The 12,220-nt window shown below is 36.9% G+C and overlaps 1 long non-coding RNA gene across 1 annotated transcript; it reads right to left on the reverse strand.

The window, feature by feature from the left end:
• Positions 1-614: 614 nt before the first annotated feature.
• LOC135131211 (uncharacterized) lies at positions 615-1,480 on the reverse strand. The gene is made up of 3 exons (XR_010280897.1): positions 982-1,480; positions 793-926; positions 615-738 (listed from the first exon to the last, which is right to left on the reverse strand). It is a non-coding gene; the product is annotated as an uncharacterized LOC135131211 (long non-coding RNA).
• Positions 1,481-12,220: the final 10,740 nt, after the last annotated feature.

Raw genomic sequence — 12,220 nt, forward strand, 5'->3', positions numbered from 1 at the left:
CGCCGCATCACAGTAGATCAGTAACGAAACTTCAGCAATATTTGCGGAACGGGTGTGACCTTGGGAGCCCGTTCCCGGGAAACACGAAGATTCAAATATTTCGTAGCATTCGTATGTGATTCATATAATACTAATAATAATTGTACACAAAAATAAAAATGGTTGGCATGTATTAGTGACATTGGTCATTTTTTTCTTTCTTATAAATTATTAATATATTCAAGCAAAACATTTTTATTCAATTTTGACGTTTTAAACTGCGTTTATTAAAGCCTTAACAAGTCTGACAAATAAGTTGTTATCCACAAGTGAATTGCAAAATTTTTAATTCACTCTTAATATTTTTAAATCACTCACAAAAAAATAAAAAACAACTTCAGGAACATAAACATTTTGCTTATTATTTTTAATAGTTTTCAGAGAATACAATTTGTTTACAATTTTCACTAAAAGGTTGCTGCAACTAAATCAGTATTGTTTGACATATTTGTTTGGCTCTGTGAGGCGTCAATTTGGGAATTGTATAAATCCCACACCAATAGAATTCCAAAGAACGTTTCGGAAACTATTTACTACAGATTATTTCGATACAAGTGCAAGAAACAACTGTGAAACACTATTTTATTTGAAATGAAAAATTTGCTAAGGTGTTCTTTTAAACAAACTTCCACAACACATCTTCCCTGTATTCCGGCCTCTTCAACAATCATTAAGTGATGTGAGTTACCGGAAACTCACCTTGAAAGAACACAACTGTTTATGGTATGTTTGTGGGTACTCATTAATACGAACATTCTTACACCACCACTTCTGCGAAGTTTGTGTGAACTTTGCACATTCTTACGAAGTGGTACATCCTGTTTTAATTGTGTGACATTTTAAAGTTTTCAATGAAGATGTGATTTTTGGCGATTTAATGATGCCACCTAAACATTTGCAGTTTATACTCCGGTAGTGGGTAATATATTTTGTGAGTTTTACCCAATTTATGCACTGTATTCGTTAACTGGTTTGCGGCTAAAAAACGAACCATACAAAAATACCATTCCACCACCCCTGCAAAGACTTTCCTCTTGATTACCTCGTCTCAGTTTTTATTAGAGTTAGAATTTTTTACACACTAAAATTTAAAAATAAATCTTGGACCGCTCAAACACGCACACACCGAAAATTAAACTATTTCGTTTAACCTGCAGTTTGTTGACCTCTTTAGCCTGGAATTTTCTAGTATTTTTTACATGTATCGTAAGACTGTGTCGTAAGTATCTATTACTTTGTTAAAATAAATTTTACGTTTGTTTTTAACCCCATAACCCAACATCCCGTATGATTCCGTAAATAATATGACATTTCTTGTTGACAAAACCAGACAAAACGTTCACCGAAAACCTTAAAATGAAAAAGAAACTATGTTCTTCAAGGTCGGAGCACCTTTAGTGACGCCAGTGACCTCTTTATGTCGTTCCGTAAGCTCCCCATGTATTTCTTATGGAGTCAGCTGAGACTTTCATAGCCCTGGCCGCATATACCTAGAGGGACAACTTTACCACATGAAAGTCACTATATTTGACACTTGTTGGTGATTTGGCTGTAGCGGCACAAAGTGGTAGTGGAATCAGAGATATGTAAAAGACTAGATACAGATATTTAATGTTCTCGTGGACATACGTTTAGGGCCAAGATGTCACTGTACGTTTGTATCTCCCTCTTTTTCTCTAGCAGGTATAATGGTAACTCAATATCTGAGGCTCTCGCTCTATACGGCGCAACCAATCAGTTGGCTCGATTTATAATGCAACGTTTGTCGTTGATGCCGTTTTGTGGTTGTGCCGGTATCTGTCAGACTGTCAAACTTAACCTCCAAGTTACGTGCATTTTGTTGATGAAGTTGTGTTTTTGTGATAAAAAAATGAGTTATAAAAAATGTGTTGTTTGCAAAACTACTTCTGGCTTTTGAAAACTGAACGTGAAACCGATATTTATTTGGCCAAAATATTAAATTTGATAAATGTAAAAATTGGCGTCATTAATTGTGTACTTTATTGAGAATTAATGACTTCAAAAATCATAAAATCTACTCCTAATTATACTGTATAATGAGTGAATGACACCTCATTAACTACTTATAAACCCTACCCAGAGGTACGTATGTAAATACATATCTCTGAGTGATTCAACGCTCTGTATGAAATTTTCTGCATAACGCGGGTGGTTATGATTATTTATAATTGCCGCCATCAGAACGGGCCAATAACAAGACAAGCACCGTTAAGAGAGAGATCGATATAGCCCACACTTGGTAACCCGTAGTACTGGTGCTGATACAGAAAAGGATAGACGACACAAAGTATTGCTTCTCTTAGATCATATATCTTGACCCCAGATCGGAAAAGCTATGACCATATCTGTCTTTTACATATCTCTGAGTGGAATACCCTATATAAATTGTATGTATATGAGTAATATGAATGTTACTTACACTACTTTGCCTTTGCTACATTGCAGTAGCGGCTCGTGACTTTTTGAAATGGGGGGACACAATTTGATTGATGAGTTAAATATGAAGATATTGTGGTAAGCGCCAGTATATTTTAATTATGCTGAGCGGCCAATCATTAAATAGTAACATACCCTGTAAGAAAATAAAGGGTGGGCGGGTGGGGCTAGTAAATATGCTTCGGCAATCGGCTTTATATTGAAATTTTATTACTAATTTGAAATTTGTAATTTGTAAGTCTTCCAGGGGGGACAACCACAACTGCTATGGGGGGCTCAGCCCCATCTTGCGCCCCGTGGCTACGGGGCTGGATATAAAACAGGTTGTTAGATTAGTAGACGAAATTATGTGACGGAACTAAATACAAAAATACATTCAATAAAAGTAAAAAAGGATTTCTCCACATACCTTTTTGCCTTCGGTTAAAATTTTACGTTCATGACATCTAAAAGTTCATTTTGAACAGTTTTAGACGTTCCTTTAAAAACCGTTGCTTCTTTCAAATGATTGATAAAGCAAAGTCCAATTCAGTCGTAAAATCAATCAGATCTCGAAATATACCTAGATTTTGTGATTCCCGACTTTCGTCATGTCCACGTAAAGCAAGTTCAAACACTCCACAATATTTTATCCACATTATCAATCGGCATAATATATGGCGATTTTTGTCGACCCTTGCATTATGTGCCCGAATATTAATAATATAGGCGGTGTTTAGTTGTTTTCGAGTGTCTGTATTACCAAGAAGATTATACAAGAATATTTACCATACGTGTTCGCGCAGAATGAAAATTGAAACCCGCGATATTAACTCAGTCCTGCAGAGCACGGTTAGAATGGGTCCGCAGTCCAGTTGTGAGGACGTGTGTTTTCCATGGCAGCAGTGTAAACAAAACATCTAAATCTGCCATGATTATCGGTCTCAGTGCCCGGCTTTTATCAGCATTTCATCAGAAATAACATATCCAAGCACAGACATATTTAAAATCTCTGTATCCAAGACACATCTTTAGATGTATGTGTATGTAAGTTTTGATACATTTTATACAAGTGGAGCGAGAAAAAAAAATTAGTTTTGATAATTATGACACAAATTTCCGGATAATTTTTTACATACTGAAAATTACCATTTTACCATGTCCAGTGTGTTTGTAGACGTTGTAATTTTCATGGGGGGCACGTGCGCTTGTGCCCCCCGGCACCAGCCGCCCCTGTTTTTTTTTAACCTCGCAGTTGTCGGTGTGTAACAGTGATATGTCATACAGGGCTTTTATAAATGATTCTAAGGGCGTAGTTGGCCATGGATTTCGAAAATCCCGCTTCTCTGAAATTATGCCTCACTATGACAGTTCTCACTTTATCATTAATGACATTTGTAACCTGTCATTTAATGTCGTCGTTTTTATTGTTTTAACCAGGGGCAGCTGGTCAGGGGCGGCAGGGTCGGCCACGCCGTACCAGTCGTTTTAAAGTACTTATTAGTAAGCATTGAAATTAGAAAATACAAAAATTGGTCTAATGAGTTTAGACAGTACTTCCCTCGCTATCGGGAACGTGACGACTGCAAGCCTATTATGTCTTTTTTCGTATTACATTTTTGTAATTCTTGATTTAATCAATAAAATTAATTGACTCAGTCATTAATTTTTTTCAGACACCCTGTATAAGCAAATCTAAAAAATATTAATGCAGTGATAAATCACAAGTACAGACTCATCATTCTTTACACATTTAAGCATTTTGCGGTGGCGTCATCGAACTTTTAGGGAGGATGAGCAAATACATTTGGATCAAAATTTTACCATGATTATGATAAATTTAACACATCTCCAAGATTTCAAACCATTCGGTTTTGTAGTTTCTGATTAAATCAATAAAATAAATTCACACATTCATTAATTTTTTTTAGTCACCCTGTATATGCAAATCCAAAAAATATGAATGGAATGATAAATCACAAGTACAGACTCATCATATTTTCTACATTTTAGATAGGAATTATTCGGCAAACTTTGAGCTGACGTCATCAATTTTTTGAAGAGGATAAGTAAAAATATTTTGATTAAAAATGTATCATGCTTGTCATAACTGTAAAACATCTGGAAGATTTTAAAGCATTCGGTTTTGCAGATTCAAAATTGAAATGCAAAATGTTGTTGCATAATTTTGATTTTTTTTCCAAAAATCTGGACGTTTCGGGTAAAAACTTAATTCGGAGTTATAAACTACATGTGTAGGACTATGTTATTTTATACAATTTAAAACCCATTTACTATGTACAATTTTGAACTGACGTCATCGCATTAGTGGTGGGGATGATTAGGACAAATATTGGTTAGCGTTTTACCATCTACATGATATTCCTAATATAAATACAAAATTTCGCAACAATCGATCCAGTACTTCCGGAGATTATCTGATTATAAGACGGACAGACGGACAGACAGACGGAAACGGGAGACATATTTCCTTAGGTCATATAATAAATAGATACCAATACTTAAACTGAAAGCTGTGACTAGACATGAAGCTATCTGTTGTCGTTTTCTACGTCAAGGGAAGTAGTATAATGGTATCCTTGTGTGATCACCACATCTTCATCTTTGTTATATGCATTTCATCTGTATATGTCTATTTCACTTCCATCCTTGTACCGCACCAGCGCAACAAATCGCTTTTGACAGATGTTTCTTCTAACCTCTCTTTCGAGTTGTTGTACAAAAAACAATTTTAGAATTTAGAACAAAGATCCTATTTTAAGTGATGTAATCATAAAGGATCACAATTGCTGCCCAAGAATTTACTATTCCTTTCGTTATCTACTGTGAATTATTTATAAAATCAAGCTGTCAACATCTTTCGTACGAAGTTAGTTCAGACATACTTCCTAAAATTTAGGCGCGCAAAATTCAAATAGTGATCAGGCAAGGATAGCTTCATTGTAATCCTTCCATGCACGAGAGAGATGTGTGACAGGAGGATGTCGTCACAGGCTCTCCTAAGGAAAGAACACGGCATGGTGGTATCTATTTATTATATGATCTAAGCCTATTTCTTCGTCCTCTAAAAGTAGAGAGTCGGGCGACGGACTCGATTACAATACTTCCTTTGCTTACGCTCGGGAAGTAAAAAGAAATAAAGTTTACGTACGTTTAGTACAGAACATATATATTAAAAAATATATTTTATTAAATTATATGTAAGACGATTCCTGGCCAGATAGCGGCCTCAGCGCAAATTATCAACAAATACTCATTATCAATGACGGTCAAACGGCTACAGCCAATTGCAAACTACAGATTCACTCACCCCTACATGTGACGCTCTAGTACAGGTCCGGCCCTGCGACAATTCGGCCCCAATCACGAATATGAAAACAGGCACACCTGACTTATCTGTCGCTAATGATTAAGAATGGGGTCACTGACCGGGGGGTCTCCACCCCCTAGCCCACTCCTTGTCGATCAGCGGTTCCAACTCACGGCGTCGTCTTCAGCGCGCGATCTTCTGGTGATGTTGTCGAGTTACCTGTAATCGCCCTAGCCGTACAGTTTGGGATGCACTGCCCGCCCACAGCCCCCTCAGAAGGAGCGCTGTCTTGGCCAAAGTGGAGAGGACACCTCCACGTCCATACGTCACTATGTTTCCTCCAGAAACCGGGTTAATCTCCCAACCTAACCAGCAAACGTATTCTCTGTTGCATTCGGTTGCCACCACCGCCACCACCGGTCGGTCAACAGCCAGGACACCCCTTTCACGGCTTTCGCCAACCTGCCGTGTCATGAGCTTAGATCACATAATAAATAGATCAGTGGCGTGCCGTGACTTTACTGATAAGGCAGCAGCAAAAGAAAATTGTAAATGTATTGTAATATATTTTTTTAAATATCTAAATTCTGCAAATAACGATATAATAAAAAAATATATAAAACGGATAAAACAATGTTTTATTTAAAGGTTAATTCAATTCGTCTGTTTTGTTTACAAAAGTTTTGTAAAACCTTACCATAAAAACTGACACTACTTTTCAAAAATTTTAAATAATCTTGCTCAATTGATAAAACTGCCAGTGATGACAGTCGATCTTGACCCATTGTGTTTCTCGCATAAGATTTTATTCGCTTAAGTGTTGAAAAAGTACGTTCTACGGAAGCAGTACTATATGGTAGATCAATTATTAAACAACATAATTTGTACACTTCAGGCATTCCTTCGGAAAGTTCGTTGTCTTGCAGGTAAGAAAAAATTTCTAGCAATTCTTTGTCTTTAAAATCAGAGGTACTATATAAAACAGTTAATTCGTTTATAAGTCTAACAAAGTCAAATAAATCGGAATAATGTACTCTCAGAGAAGTAATTAATGATTCAGGAAACTGTTTTTTAAAATCATTAAATTTCTTAGAGTTCAATAACTCAATAAAATCTAAGAATTTTAATTTTTCAAAACGAGTTGTTATTTGGCCAACTATAGTATCTATGATTTCATAAAACAATTTTTCTAACCATGAATTTTCTTCTTTGGTATTTCGGTTCTTTTTTGGTTCACCGACTAATCCCACCACCTTTTCAAATATTTGTGTAAATTCTCCTCTAAAATTAGAGATTTGTAGTTTTGTTTCTTCTATTTTATTAATGCAGTACTTTATTTCGTAGCACTTCTTTTGCAAAACATTGTAGAGATGATCCGTATGGGCAAATATGTGATGAAAAATATGTAGCAGAAATACTGTTTTAAAATCCTTCAAAAAATTTAAGAATCCAGTACTTGAAACTATTGCGTCTTTGTCCCAGTTTTGGGGATTTTCTTGCACTAAAATAAAAAATTCTATAAGATGTTGTCGGTGATTGTACACTGTATTAATCAATCGTGAATTGTAGTTCCATCTGGTTGGCGCCACTCCTGGTAATTTTTTATTAACAATATTTTCTGATGCATTTGTCCGTTTTGTTGAATGCGAAAAAAATGAAGCCATTCCACTAACTGTAGAAAAAAATATTTTACACTCTTTGATGTGGTTAGGGGATTGAGCAAGGACCAAGTTCAATACATGAGCGCAACAGTGTATAAAAAATGCTCTTGGGTATTTTTCTCTAACTTTTGCCTGAACTCCATTAAGTTCTCCCGCCATGACTGCAGCACCGTCATATGTTTGTGCAACAATTTTTTTTTCACACGATAAATTTTCGATAACTGCAATAACGTGTGCAGCTATGGAATTTGCAGATCTATCGCCACTGACATCAGTAAATCCCAAAAATCTCTCGTTTAAAACACCAAACTTCGATACATATCGTATTACAGTTGACAACTGTGAATGATTTGAAACATCAGAAGTTTCGTCAATAAGAATTGATACAAACAAACTATCTGATATTTCCTTCTTAATTGAATCTAAAACCACCACAGAAATCGATTCGATCAAGTCGTTCTGAATGTGATTTGAAGTACCAGAAAATACCGAAGCATCTTTTAAATGAGACGCCAACTTTTCGTCGTACTCTGCTAATAAATTTAAAAGTTCTATATAGTTCCCTCTATTGGTGCTAGCTTTTCGTTCATCATGGCCTCTAAATGCCAATTCTTGCATCGCTAAATAACATACAACGTCGATTAATCTTTTCATAACTTCTCTGTTATTTTGAACTTTTTTGTTGTTCCAATATATTCAGTTTCCTTTGTTCATCCAGCGCAACATCGATTCTTGTAGACCGGTCAAACATTTTGAAAGCTACATTTGAAAAAATATGCCTTTGACTTTTTTCATGTTTAGCAGCTGCATTGAAAAAGTTGTTTAAATTGTTGTACCCAGTAGTGCGCCATACAGTTTTATCATTGCTAAAAAGTAAGCAAGGCCAGCAAAACATTTTGTTCATGGTAACACACGCACAAAGCCATTTATGATTGTCGTAGTAGGATTTTTGGAAATGTCTCACTGAGGTTTTTTGCTTTACTTTTATTTCGCATGTTAATTTGGAAGATAAATCAGGCATCGGACGGTCGACTTTCTTTATTTCTGTTTTTTCTAAGTGGGAAAAACGAGAGAACGGATTTTTTAATAAAACTTCTATAATGCAGCCCTCAGCGTCATCACATATTAAATTTTTCCATTGACGAATATTGATTTGTACCGCTTGAGCAGGATTTGTCATGTTTGTTTCCATTCTATAGTAAAATTAAAAATATAGTACCTCCATTCTTAAATGGAAAAAGACAAAACTCACCTCGTTTTTGAAAAATATTCAATAACGACTTAAAAATTAACGATTTTTCCACGTAAACGAGACAGCAAAACACAGAACAGCAGCAAACACTACAAACAACGGAGTGAGTGATCACCTGAATGCAAAATCGAACGCTACCGAGTTAAAACGGTCATTATCAGCATCCAAGAGTAGTTTTAAAGCAGAAATTTTGCTGATTTTTATTTCCCTCTTTGTCCGATACGTGAATCATGTAGGTGTTCCCAGTTCAGCGCGTTGCTCGTTCCGTGTCGTCTCAGCTCGTAGGTACTAGAAATGAATCAACAGCGCACGGCCGCAGAGACCAACGCTGCTTTCGCTGCTTGCGCGGTACACACAAGCAGACTCAAACGCTGCATTTTCAAGCCATTCGAGATTGAAATAAAAGTAGCCGACCGTTCGGTGGATTACAATATTTCCTTGGATTACGTTCAGGGTGTAAAAAGGGTAATATTTTTTTTTGCAAAAATTTCTTGGGCAGCAGAGCTTACCTTGCTGCCCTCGACGGCTCGCCACTGAAATAGATACCAATACTCAAACTGAAAGCTGTGACTAGACATGAAGCTATCTGTTGTCGTTCTCTACGTCAAGGGGAGTGGTATAATGCTATCCTTGTGTGATCACCACATCTTCATCTTTGTTATATGCATTTCATCTGTATATGTCTATTTCACTTCCATCCTTGTACCGCACCAGCGCAACAAATCGCTTTTGACAGATGTTTCTTCTAACCTCTCTTTCGAGTTGTTGTACAAAAAACAATTTTAGAATTTAGAACAAAGATCCTATTTTAAGTGATGTAATCATAAAGGATCACAATTGCTGCCCAATAATTTACTATTCCTTTCGTTATCTACTGTGAATTATTTATAAAATCAAGCTGTCAACATCTTTCGTACGAAGTTAGTTCAGACATACTTCCTAAAATTTAGGCGCGCAAAATTCAAATAGTGATCAGGCAAGGATAGCTTCATTGTAATCCCTCCATGCACGAGAGAGATGTGTGACAGGAGGATGTCGTCACAGGCTCTCCTAGGGAAAGAACACGGCATAGTGGTATCTATTTATTATATGATCTAAGGTCATGAGCCAAAGGCGCCCCACCTGAGTACGCCCTCAGTGGCATGGTATCTGCCGGAGATTTTACGCGTTCACACTACTCTCGTGGCCTCAGGTTCACCCTAACCTGCCACCTTCTCTTATCGACACCTTAACACCCAACTCTTTGCTCTTAACACTCAGCCCGAGTCCGGCCCTGTCACCACACAGCTGGGCCTTCACGCCCACCGCTATTTTACACACTCTCACGGACTCTGACTAACTCGGACTAACTGCCCTCAAAATGCACCCTCTGCATCTGAGATATGTGTCTTAAGTGGGGGTTAATTATTAAATCTGATTGGTTTTGTCGCCTTAAAGACCTGCACGAAAAATTCCGCTTACATATAGGTACAAAATAAAGCATTTGTTGCTAATTTTAAATGCTGATAAAGACGCTTTGCCTACGAGATTTCGGCACGCCGTATTCAGGAATGCATAATGCTGGATGTTTCGACTTTGTAGCAGCTTACGGTTTCATTGTCCTCTTTGTCTACTACACTGTTTACGAGCGGAACGTATATTGCGCCAGGTCCGACGAGATCCTCCTTCGCCGTACCCAATGCGACTTTGGTTTTCACAACGCTTAATATTTAAGATAGCTAACAAAATTACAAAACAATAACGGCTTCGATGTTCTTCAGTGCTTACTATTTTTTTTAATAATAATTGTTGATTTAATACATTTTCCTGTGTATGAATAATAAACGAAAAAAATTACATTAAATTATCTAAAATTTTATTGTTCGTACATAACATTGCTACAACATCGATGCGTTTTTTCTGTATTTTTAGCATCTAAGCGTTTTCAGATATTTCAGAAATGAATTTAATGTTTTAAATCATTTTAATTTTAATTCAATAATTATTCAATTCATTTATTTGACAATTCGCTATATACATTTAAAAAAAAATTAATAGTATTTGGAATCAAACTGACATTGTCAATTTCCTATAAAAAAATGATTTTAACAAGTCGAGGTCGAAACATTCGAGATGTTTTTCTACATCCTGGCATGTAAAATGTCAGTTGTTAACGAGTAGCGGCCATACGTTACGAAAATATATAACACAAAGGTGTAGACTCAAAATATTTGACCAACCCGGAATTTTGACCCACCAGCCGCCACTGGTTTTAACATTGTTCAAGTATGAATTACAGTAATTCTCGTTGAGCCAAGCTCAAAACAACAAAACAGTCGTTTTCAAAACTCTTGGTGGTTGCGTACGAAAATTTGGTTTTGGTGCTAGGAAGCGAACACTGTGAAAATGGTTTATTCTGTTGAACAAGACATTTTCATTGTTATGTCTTGTTAACGCAATGGGACTTCGTAAACAAAAAGTTTGTGTATTCTGTAACCGCTTGTAAGTGTAACAAGTGCATTTGTTACGAGTGCACGTGCAACCCCAAAAAGGTCATTGTCGCGAGCTGATTTGTCTCGGCTGTTCATCATGGGTCGAAATTCTTGTTAACGACCCCTTAAAAATCACTTCTTCCGAACCTTCCCAGAAAATCCCAACAAATAGATCCATATACTTCCTTTGTCCCATCTAGCTATATCCCGTCCTCTCTGCATGTGGCACTGGACCCTCGGGTTAACTTTATAGTACCACATGTACGATCTTTTCCGAGGGAGTCGTTAAAAAAGTAAATTGAGTTTCAAGCGTGCCTAGCCCTTTTGTCGAATTTCAAGAAACGGCACAGTTTTATAGCGACCATGATGGATGGGGACAGAGGCAGAGAAGGGCTTGGTTTGAGAGATCCCGTTATCGAAATGGCATGATGCGATTCCTCACTTTGTAAATAATTATGTACAGATGTTTTGAGAAAACAAAAGGTTAGAAAGTCGGATGGATGACGGACATAGATCTAGCCTACCACAGGTGGAATAAAGTTTGCAGTTCCACCTGTGAGAAACAGCCTAGTCAGAAGTAAGAGAACGTTTGATGGGTTCGAGATCTATGTCTGGCTATCCTAGTTAAGTCGCGAACCAGTGACCACTCCAAAAAGCTGTTCGATAGATTCATGGTATAATGTAATTGATATTGTCAGGGACTTTTGATAAGAATATGTGAATCGACGGCGATTTGAGCGGTTTGCTGGTATAGACGAGAGAGAACGAGAAAGCATTTCTTTCCAACACAGGGGGGTCCATCCCATTGGTTTTTCTTTGTTAGCCCCTTTGACGTCGGGTGGAGTCTCCACTCTTGGCGAAATTATAAAAGAGTAGTTTGGTCAATTTTTGTCAGTTCTCTGGCCGGGATTTTGTAGTGTGCACCTCGTTCCTTCTCGTCGCGTTCTTTGTTTTAAATTTTGCTTCAAAGTGTCTTAGTGTTCATTTTTGTTCAGTGTTAAATTTTCATTTGCTTTATTTTCTAAATTTG

The sequence above is a fragment of the Zophobas morio genome, unplaced genomic scaffold, assembly GCF_036711695.1.
Source record: "Zophobas morio isolate AGI-343-1 ecotype UQ-CSIRO unplaced genomic scaffold, CSIRO_AGI_Zmor_V1 ptg000019l, whole genome shotgun sequence".
NCBI lineage: Eukaryota > Metazoa > Arthropoda > Insecta > Coleoptera > Tenebrionidae > Zophobas > Zophobas morio.